This window comes from Dromiciops gliroides, chromosome 2, assembly GCF_019393635.1.
Source record: "Dromiciops gliroides isolate mDroGli1 chromosome 2, mDroGli1.pri, whole genome shotgun sequence".
Lineage (NCBI taxonomy): Eukaryota > Metazoa > Chordata > Mammalia > Microbiotheria > Microbiotheriidae > Dromiciops > Dromiciops gliroides.
In genome coordinates, this window is record NC_057862.1 from 118,872,748 (window position 1) to 118,881,979 (window position 9,232).

At 40.1% G+C, this 9,232-nt stretch overlaps 1 protein-coding gene across 4 annotated transcripts in view; it reads right to left on the bottom strand.

The window, feature by feature from the left end:
* ZFAND6 (zinc finger AN1-type containing 6) overlaps positions 1-8,047 on the bottom strand; it is a 93,199-nt gene extending 85,152 nt beyond the window's left edge. For 2 of the 4 annotated variants that reach the window (XM_043982677.1, XM_043982676.1), the window contains exon 1: positions 7,880-8,047. The gene's annotated coding sequence lies outside the window, so the exon portion shown is untranslated. Of the gene's footprint in view, positions 1-3,338; positions 3,392-7,698; positions 7,798-7,879 lie in introns of those variants that run through there. The other 2 variants (XM_043982682.1, XM_043982679.1) reach the window with 2 other exon arrangements.
* Positions 8,048-9,232: the final 1,185 nt, after the last annotated feature.

Sequence of the window (9,232 nt, forward strand, 5' to 3'; positions counted from 1 at the left end):
CAGTTAAGGTCTTTAGGAGGGCATACAGTGGCATACTGTAATGGACGAAGGCACTGGACTTGGAAGTCCAAAATACCTGGGGTTCAAATTCTCAGCCAAGACACTAATTGGCTGTATATCCTTAGGGCACATCAGTTTCTCCTTTTTGTGCCTCAGTTTCTTCAACTCTAAAATGAGGTGGCTGAACTCTAAAAACTCTTAGTTTTCTTTCAGCTCTAAGTCTATGATTCCATGATCATGACTATATTTCACGCCCCATTTACAGAGTTATCATAAAAAGTTACAAATACTCATCTCATTCATTGGTCACCTAGCACTTATAAGCGCCTACTAAGAAATAGGCATTGTTAAAAGGTTAATTACCTTCCTCAATCTATTCATTTTATTTTTTTGTTGGTTTTATTTTGTTGTTGCAGGGCAATGAGGGTTAACTGACTTTCCCAGAGTCACACAGCTAGTATCAAATGTCTGAGGCCAGATTTGAACTCAGATCCTCCTAAATCCAGGGCCAGTGCTTTATCCACTATGCCACATAGTTGCCTGAGCTATTCATTTTAAAAGCATCAAAACAGCTACTGATAAACACATCTGGCCTCCATAAAAATCTAAGCAGGGGAGCATCTAGGTGGCGCAGTGGGTAAAGCACAGGCCCTGGATTCAGGAGGACCTGAGTTCAAATCTGGCCTCAGACACTTGATGTTTACTAGCTGTGTGACCCTGGGTGAGTCACTTAACCCCCCATTGCCCTGCCAAAAACAAACAAAAAAAACCTAACCAAGTTATACAGTCTTCTTATACCTCTTCCCTATGAAAACAAAATTATTCACATTTTGCTTCCTGACACAACCAAGAACCTTTATTTTGTACAATATAGAATGGCTACAAGAAAGAATAGTTTCTAAAAATCAGGAAATCTGAAGAAATTGACCAAGAATCACCAATTTGAATTTTCCTACAGTATAAGGGAAAGTTGGCCATCCTTACTTAGGATTCCATATACAAAACAAACTATAAAGAGCTTTAAAATAATTCTATCTGAAAGTTTAGTGAATGACAGTTTATTCTCAATATGCAGGCAATGAAACTAACTTTTCCATCAAAATAAAAGAAATGAAAGTCAAATACATTTTCTCATCAATTTTGAATGAGGTAAATATTTCATATGGATAGTTAAGACTAAATGGAAGTTTGGATTCAGTTATTAAGTGCAAAGTCAACTGTTCTATTAAAAAAAAGGTAGAAAATGCTTATGTTCTTACACATTAAGAAGCAACTTAAAAATACAAGCGTACAACAGATCCTCAAAGAAACTATAGTTCACTAAGTAAAATTGTTTGAGTAACATATGAAAGCTAAATTTCTATCCTTAGAACCTTTCAGTCTTAACAGACAAAATTTCCACCTATAAACAGAAATAAAAAACACATAATCACTACTATCAAGTCTAAAAGCTACAAGCAGTATAAAGTGAGAATTACTGCAACTAGTTAATAATCTTTTCGGAATGACTACTTATGGTATATGTTACAGAATGGATGAGAATGTTTTAATAAAATATTTGGCTTAAGGATAATTAACTCCTATTCACAACTATTTTTATCACTGTACCTTTATTGGTAAATGTAGCATTTTAGAAATAGTACTTACATTTGTTTAGCATTTTGCTTTGGAGGGGAATAGAGTGGGGAAGAAAAATCAACAGTGAGTGTCTAGACATAGAAACCAAACTAGTTCATTTAGCACAGAAATACTAGTAGTAATAAATGCATATAATCAGCAAGTCATCAGGAAACAAAGAATGCTATTAAAGAGACAAAGAGATATGTAATACTTGCCTATTATATATAGTATATACAATTAAGCATAAGCCAGTATCACAAAAAAAAACAATAAAACACTGAAGGGTACTGATACCACTTTTAAACCTAGACCTATTGTTTACTAAAACTAAACATCATTTTTGCTGTTCTTGAAGTTCATATAAAAACACTCCCAGTAGCTACATGACAATTATGATATGTACAGTGGACTGTCAGACAGGTAAAGAAATGGAAGGTTACTGGCATTGATTGCATTTTTAGACTCCTTTAATGATACTCTCAGTAGCTTAGAATAAGAATGTCTTAAAGTCCTAAATAGTTCTATATTTAAAAGCAAAGATAATATGGCTTAGATAAAAGCAAAGTTAGCACAAATATAAACAAACTCTTATTATTACTGAGAAATGGATAGTAAAGATGTTTCCTGGTTTCCACAAAGTATTTTCTCAGTTTCCTTCAGGTGGACACAGCAAGAAAACGATTTAAAAACATAGAAAGGGAACTTGAGACCAAGGGCATTAACTCCAGAAAGCAATCCAGTAAAAGTACTCTTTAATTCAGTCTTCATAATTCTTTTTACATTCCCCAAATGTATTAAATTTCTTATTTCTAAATAAAAGTTTTTTAAAAAAGCAGTGAAAATTTGCTGAGGTACCTTAACAAATCTGAGTCTGCAAAATGCTAAAGAATTTAAGCCTCCTGGGTAGGTGTTACTATTAAAAGCAAGGGAGCCATACTTTTAAAGTAAAAAGTCCCCTGGATTCACAGATGTAATGCAGTAAAGTCTAAAAAATTCCTACCTTTAACAAAGAAATGACAACTAAAATATACTATAATTCTTTTAATAAAAGACTACTGTATCATTTTCTTAAAGATATTTTTAATCTAAAGTTCGAATCATAATTCCAAGGCTTAAAAAAAATACTGTCCTATATTTCAATCTCTACCTTTTTTAAGAAATAAAGGTGTTTCAAAGAATCAAAGTGAAAGCAGTTTTGCTTTGCTTCTGTTTGCAAGATCAAATTGTACTACATATATTTTAATCTAAATTTCCTATTTTAGTACTTACAAATAATTAAAAGTTAAAGATGTTAGAACAGAAATGAAACTACAATCGATAATACCTATTCGATACATAGAGCTCATTCAGCTACTTAATCTCTTACAAATCAAACAAACTAGCAATTTTAGAAATCAAGCAGACCTAAAGTTCTCATTTTTTTATTCAAGAATTATTCTTCACATGAGCACTACATGACAAGATCCTCATATGGATGGGGGCTAGTTTTAAATAAAAGACAGGCACTACACCAAATTAAATCGTCACGGAAAGTCAAGTTGGATTCTCTGCACCCTATTTCCTGTCCAAACAGCCCTTTTGTTCTGCTTCCCTGCTTAATTCTCATGTTCAGTTAACAATGGAAAATAAAACAATGGAAAAATCTGGCATACGCAGAAACCTAAAGGTGCACCAGTGTGAAACAGAGGAACATTATGAGATGAGAACAAAAATCCTACCAAAACCTCCCCAATTTTCTGTTTGCTTCACCTCAGATTAACTTCACTTGAAGCTGTACTCCAAAGCAACCAACCCTGAACACCAAGCCCCGCCTTCTTCGAGGTTAGTGGCTGAAGAGTCAAATCTCCACCCTGTTGATCAAACTTTTCATTTTGATTGGTTAAGGCTAATATCCATTATTTTAAAGAACTTTTCCCAGCTAGCAGGTTAGGTTAAGCATGTTAAAACACCCTGAAAAAGCTGCTTCCTTAAAGAAACAGCATGTAATAATGAAGGTTCAGTTTCTCCCAACCTATCGAATTTGGGGGTTTGCCTACTCCGAAAATAAAACCGCATGCCTATTAAGATCATGGAGGACCACAAATTTCTTTAATGGAAGGAAGCTCATGCTGTCAAACCATTCAGAATACAATGCTTTAATTTTGGGTAGAATCAGCCCTTGAAAATGAGGTTAGATTTTTTTTTTTAACCGGACTTTACTGGATTTCACTGTCTAAAAATTAGTATGTACCTCTCCCACACACCCCATTATTTCTTCCTGTCAGAACTTTTTAAAAAGGAGAATTAATATCCTACCAATAAGATACTAACTTGAAATTAGAAACTGATAATGCGAAATTGTGGTCAGTAACAGGTGGGATATGCTGTTTTGAAAAGAGTTTCAACTAGTTTCAGTCTACTAATTTAGGAAATGATTCAGCAACCTTCTTAGCTTTCACGACTTGACTAGTTTGGATACATAAATCAACTTTCTCCATGGACAAAGTCATTCTGAAGATTCACTAATACTTATAACTATCATTCAGCATAAGCTACTAAAAACTCCTTTCTGGGATATCTCTAACATTTTTTGACAAGTTTGCCCTCAGTATCACAAAATTATAGTAAGGTTTTCAATTGTGTTTTAGACTAAAGGAAAAAACGTTACAAGGAGAAATAGTATTTCCATATTGTGATAACTTAAGAGATCTGTCTGCCTGACATTCCATGTCATTTTTATAAAGTTATTCTAAAGTAAAGTTATTTCATCTATTGTAAACAAAGTTCAGGTTCTGGTAACCTAAGTAACCAAGTTTATTTTTTGTCTGATCAATAGAAAGTAATTTTTACTCTTCTCAAGAATTTCTCCTTTAAGGTACTGACTGTGTGTGTGTGTGTGTGTGTGTGTGTGTGTGTGTGTGTGTGTGTATGTACACAAACATATGGGTCCTAAAGAGAGCTAAAGAAATTACACCCAGAAGATATTGCTAAAATGAACTCCTCAACAGAGTAAGTTTTAAAATTTTAGATAATTTACCAATTTTGAAAATTGTCTTATGAAGTTTTCAATTAGCCCTACTTAACAGTTCACCAAACATCCTTTTTAGTGGTTCAAGGAATTAAATTTTATAAACATGATTACTGTAGTCATGCCATTGCAAAGCAATTCTTTTGTGATATTATGCCATTTTAAAGCAACACATACAAAGGTGCTTTGAATACTAAATGAGGGTCTTTTTAAAAATAAAATAAAAATCACATATTTGTCTCTAAAGCTCAAACATGAGGCAATAAAGAAAAAAAAAACTAAACTCAAGAAGGCCAGACAGCTGCATAATCTATTATGCTGTTTAAGTGTACAAATTGAAAGAGCCAATTCACAGAGTTCTAGTCCCAAGATGCTTTGCAAGGACTCAGCGCTTTGAATGCACAGCACTACAAGAGTAAAGTTCACCAGGTTTTCTTCTAACCTAACTCCCCATTTGTTCTTGAAAAAAAAAAGTAAAGCCACCAAACTACCATGTGCACAACATACGCAATAAAAAAAATAATACTCAACTAATATTGCATATGTGGTGGGTGTGTGTATATATGACTAGTAAATTTTAGGGGTCACAAGAAGATACAAAGGGCAAACATTTTAAACATGAAATTTGGTAGGTATGAAATTGGAAGCAAATAGTTGCAGTTACAAAACAAAACAACCTTTGATCTGACCACAATCATTCACCTACAAAAGTTAATTATTGGTATGAAAAAGACACAAGCAACTTAAGATACAGGTTACAATTCAGCAATCCTGCTCAACCAGGATGTCATCAACACACCTGAAACCTGTATTTAGAAAACAAAGACTAAAGAAAAGTAGGGCATTAAATTCAATGAAGGCACTCAATTTCATAAAATTGCGAAATAAAAATTCAAATATTTGTTTTTCTAAAAAAGAGAAATGTTTGGTATCCAAAAGTTCTCCCAGGCATAAAAAGCACTCAAAACTGGTTATCCCAGTATGGAAATCCCCTTTAGAGATAGGTCAATTTAGAAAGCTTCATGGCAAACTAAAAGGGGACACACAAAGAAATCCATGAACTACCAACCAACAATTGGGGAAGACTTTTAACCAACATAAGGAAATCAGGTCTCCAATTTGATGTCAAAGAACAAAATATTACCACAAAAATCCAAGAATTTTTCCATATGATCATCTTAGAAAGAATCTGAAGTTATTCAGTTATTCCGCTGGTCAAGACCCTAACAAGAAAAGCAGGAGCCAGCATATGAATAACACTACATTTATAGTACTTTAATTTTTAAGTGGAGCAAAGAAGGCCTTTTGTACAATTTCTATAACTGAAGAAGAAAAAAGTCACTCAGATCTTTCTAAAGAATCACACTTCCCAGAAGACAAAGGTCTGGCAAAAACACTTTTTAAAATCATTTGGAATCACCAGGCAGCCTAGACTGGCCTTACAGGGTCACCACGAAGAAGCCAAGAAATCATTACTAGGAAGGGTAATTATGGAAAGCAGATAGCTTACCAAAAAACCCCAAAACAAAACAAAACAAAAAGACCCACAAAACAGTATCAGGCCTATGGGAAAAGGCAGATAAAATTAATTTTCTACATTACTTATAACATTATGGAAAATCATTTCCTGAATGAACCTGCAACGAATCTGCAAGAGATGATATGGGCGGTTTAAAAAAGTTTTTTAAAAGTTAAAAAACATATTACTAAAAGTGTACTACTGGGATTTCTTTGAAAATTGAGTCTCTCTGCTTTTACATCATCTACATTTGTAATATTAAACAACTTTTAATAATTTATGTAGCTAAATTTGCTTTTCATCTACAATCAATGTTTCAATTCCACCTATTAATATTATCAAACTATGATAACCACATGGATTATAATAATAGTTACCTATTAGGAGGTTCGTGGTAGGAGAGCCTTAGATTACTTATATTAACGATATCCTTTCCATTACAAATTTAATTTTGATCTGGACAGTATTAGTGAAAATTTCCCAACCATATCGTGATCAATGTTAAAGTCAAAAGCTTTACTTCTCCCACGAGAGGAAAATACTAAATTTGCCCATCTAGAATTAGAAGCCTGAAATATTGTTGTGACCTGGAAGGAGAGTATTTTAATACAAGCAGCAGAAAACCCCCAAATTCCAAGAAGACTAGCTAAAAGGGCAGCTGTGTGTAAAGAATGACATAGACCTACCAAATTCACATTCTATGCCAAAGTCGCTACCTCCCGGAGAGAATAAATCAGGAGGGATCATCTAACACCCAGGACTTCTATGCCAGAGGGCATAAAAAACGAGTCCTCTACCATCCCCTAGAAAGAGACGCTACCAAAGCATTAGATAAGACACTCCAAAAGGATGAAACACTAGTTTGGGATGTTATACAGGAATAGTAGTGAAAGACATAGAATCTGTTTTAAAGGTGCTAAAACGTGTACATCCCGGCAAACGTCTAAAGAAACTCCCAACACCATCAACAGGGGCATAAAATTGGGGTTAATAGAGCAACGAGAGGTCGGGGAACATTCGGGCAAGAAAGGAGTTACCCAGCGACCTAAAAAGGTAAACAGGTCGATTAGCGACCAGTTGCCCAATGGAAGCCTACTTTTACCCCACCCCCGCTGCCCCCCACCCCACCCCCGGGAAACGCTGCCCAGGGCTACACTTAGAAGGGCCGGACCCTCAGAATCCAAAACGCAGGACCTGACCTAGCTTTCAGAAAACAAAGTAGACTCTAACCCCACCCTAACCGGGCCGGGCCACGAGTCTCCTTCCCCTCCTCTCCCACCCCAGAGGACACAGCACACCCTAACCTAATCCTCCCACCCCACGGCTCGCCCCGCCCCCGGACACCCCCCCACACACACACGCGGCCTCCCCCAAGCCTCCGCCCACCATCCCGCCCCCGCCTCTTCTCTCCCCTCCCCCCCATTATCCCCTTGGCCAAGAATCCCCTCCCCCACAAACGTCCCCTCATCTCGCTCCCTCCTCTTCTCTCACTCTCTCCCCCACCCCCCAAAGTGCGAGACCCACAAGGCAGGGGGAGGTCCCTCCCCACCACCTGCTGCGTGGGCGCTTCCGGCTCCCCCCTCCCCGCCTGAGCCGGGAGGGGCAGAGGGAGGCGCCTAACTCTGGGCTCGAGCGCCGCCCGCCAGCTTCTCAGCTTGCCAGCCGGCCGGCCGGCCGACCCGAACGGGGGGAGGGGACAGCTCTAGCCGACTAGGGCTCCGGACCACTCTCACCTGGCGGCGGCTCCTTCCGCCTGACGCGCCTGCCACCACCGCCGCCGCCGCCGCCCCCGCCGCGGGTGAATGGGGACAGGTGAGGCCGCCGAACCTCCTGCTCGCTCCGGCTCCGGCCCCGCCGCTGCCGCCACCACCGCCGGCCCCTCCGTCCGCTGTTTATTAAACTTTTCTGTTTGGTTGTTCGGCCCGTGACGCGACCGCCGGGAAGAGCCCTGCGATTGGCCGACGCCCGGCGCTGACGCGGCGCCCCCCTCCCGCAGACTAATTATTACCGGCGGAGGCGGAGCCGGCGGACGGGGGATGGGTGGTAGGGGTGGGGCGACCGCTCGGAGCGCGCGACGATTGGTCCGAATTCACAGAGCGTCGCTCCCCCGCCCTCTCTCTTCCGTTCTCCTTCCCCCTCTCCGTCCCCACCTCCTCCCTGTTTGTCCCCACCCCCTCCCCGGTCCCTCTTCCCTTCAGCTCCTCCCTCCTCACTCCTTCCTCACCCTCACGTCCTACTCCTTCCCCCACTGGCAGCTGCGTTCCAGGCACCTAATAGTTTCGAGCACGGAGGGGGGCGTGGCCATGACGCGCTGGGCTTTCCCAGGCGAGGTGAAAATTTAAAGAGACAGGCGCAGCATAGGCAGCACCTTCCGCCTCCCAACCAGCTGGTAAGAGGTGGGCGGGGCGTTTCAGTCCCTGAGTCACGCGAGGAAGAAAGCGCCTGGTGCTTGCACCTGTGAGCACGTCTGCTGAGCCCCAGTCTCCAGTTCCTACTTATTCCAAACTTATAAGGACAAGGGCAGAAACACTAGGGATCTCCGGGTGGAGATTCTGCGGCAAAAACAAATTTTTAATCCTAGTTTTCGGGGGTAAGTGTAAAGTCAATGGATGCTTTTCTTTCCAAACTAACTGGCTCCAGCTGCTTGCAGTTTTCCCCTAGCTGGGCAAGTGTGGCTGGTGACAGACCCCCACCACACATGCAGGGGTCGGTGGGCCTCTAGAGCAAAACCACGTTTTTTTAAAGAGGGAGGATCTTTTGCAATGTTGGGCCGCTCTTCCTAAATTCTGGAATACTCACTCTTAGGAGAGTGTGCCTCCGCCCATATTAGAGGCGAAGAAAGCCCCCCCCGCGCCCCCCCCCTCCGCCTCCCTTTTTTCTTCACAATTCAACACCTTAGTTTAAGCCAAAGAAGTACCAGGATAGGAGGAGAGTGAATGACTGAAATAAGGTAACTTCTCAGTTGTCTATTTTGCAGCGCTCTCATAACAAATCCCGGGCACTATAAAGTTGATTTGCTACCAAGGTCTTCTCCTATGCGACCTCCTGGGCAAATCTCTAAAAAACTCTGATCCTGTTTTGTCCTC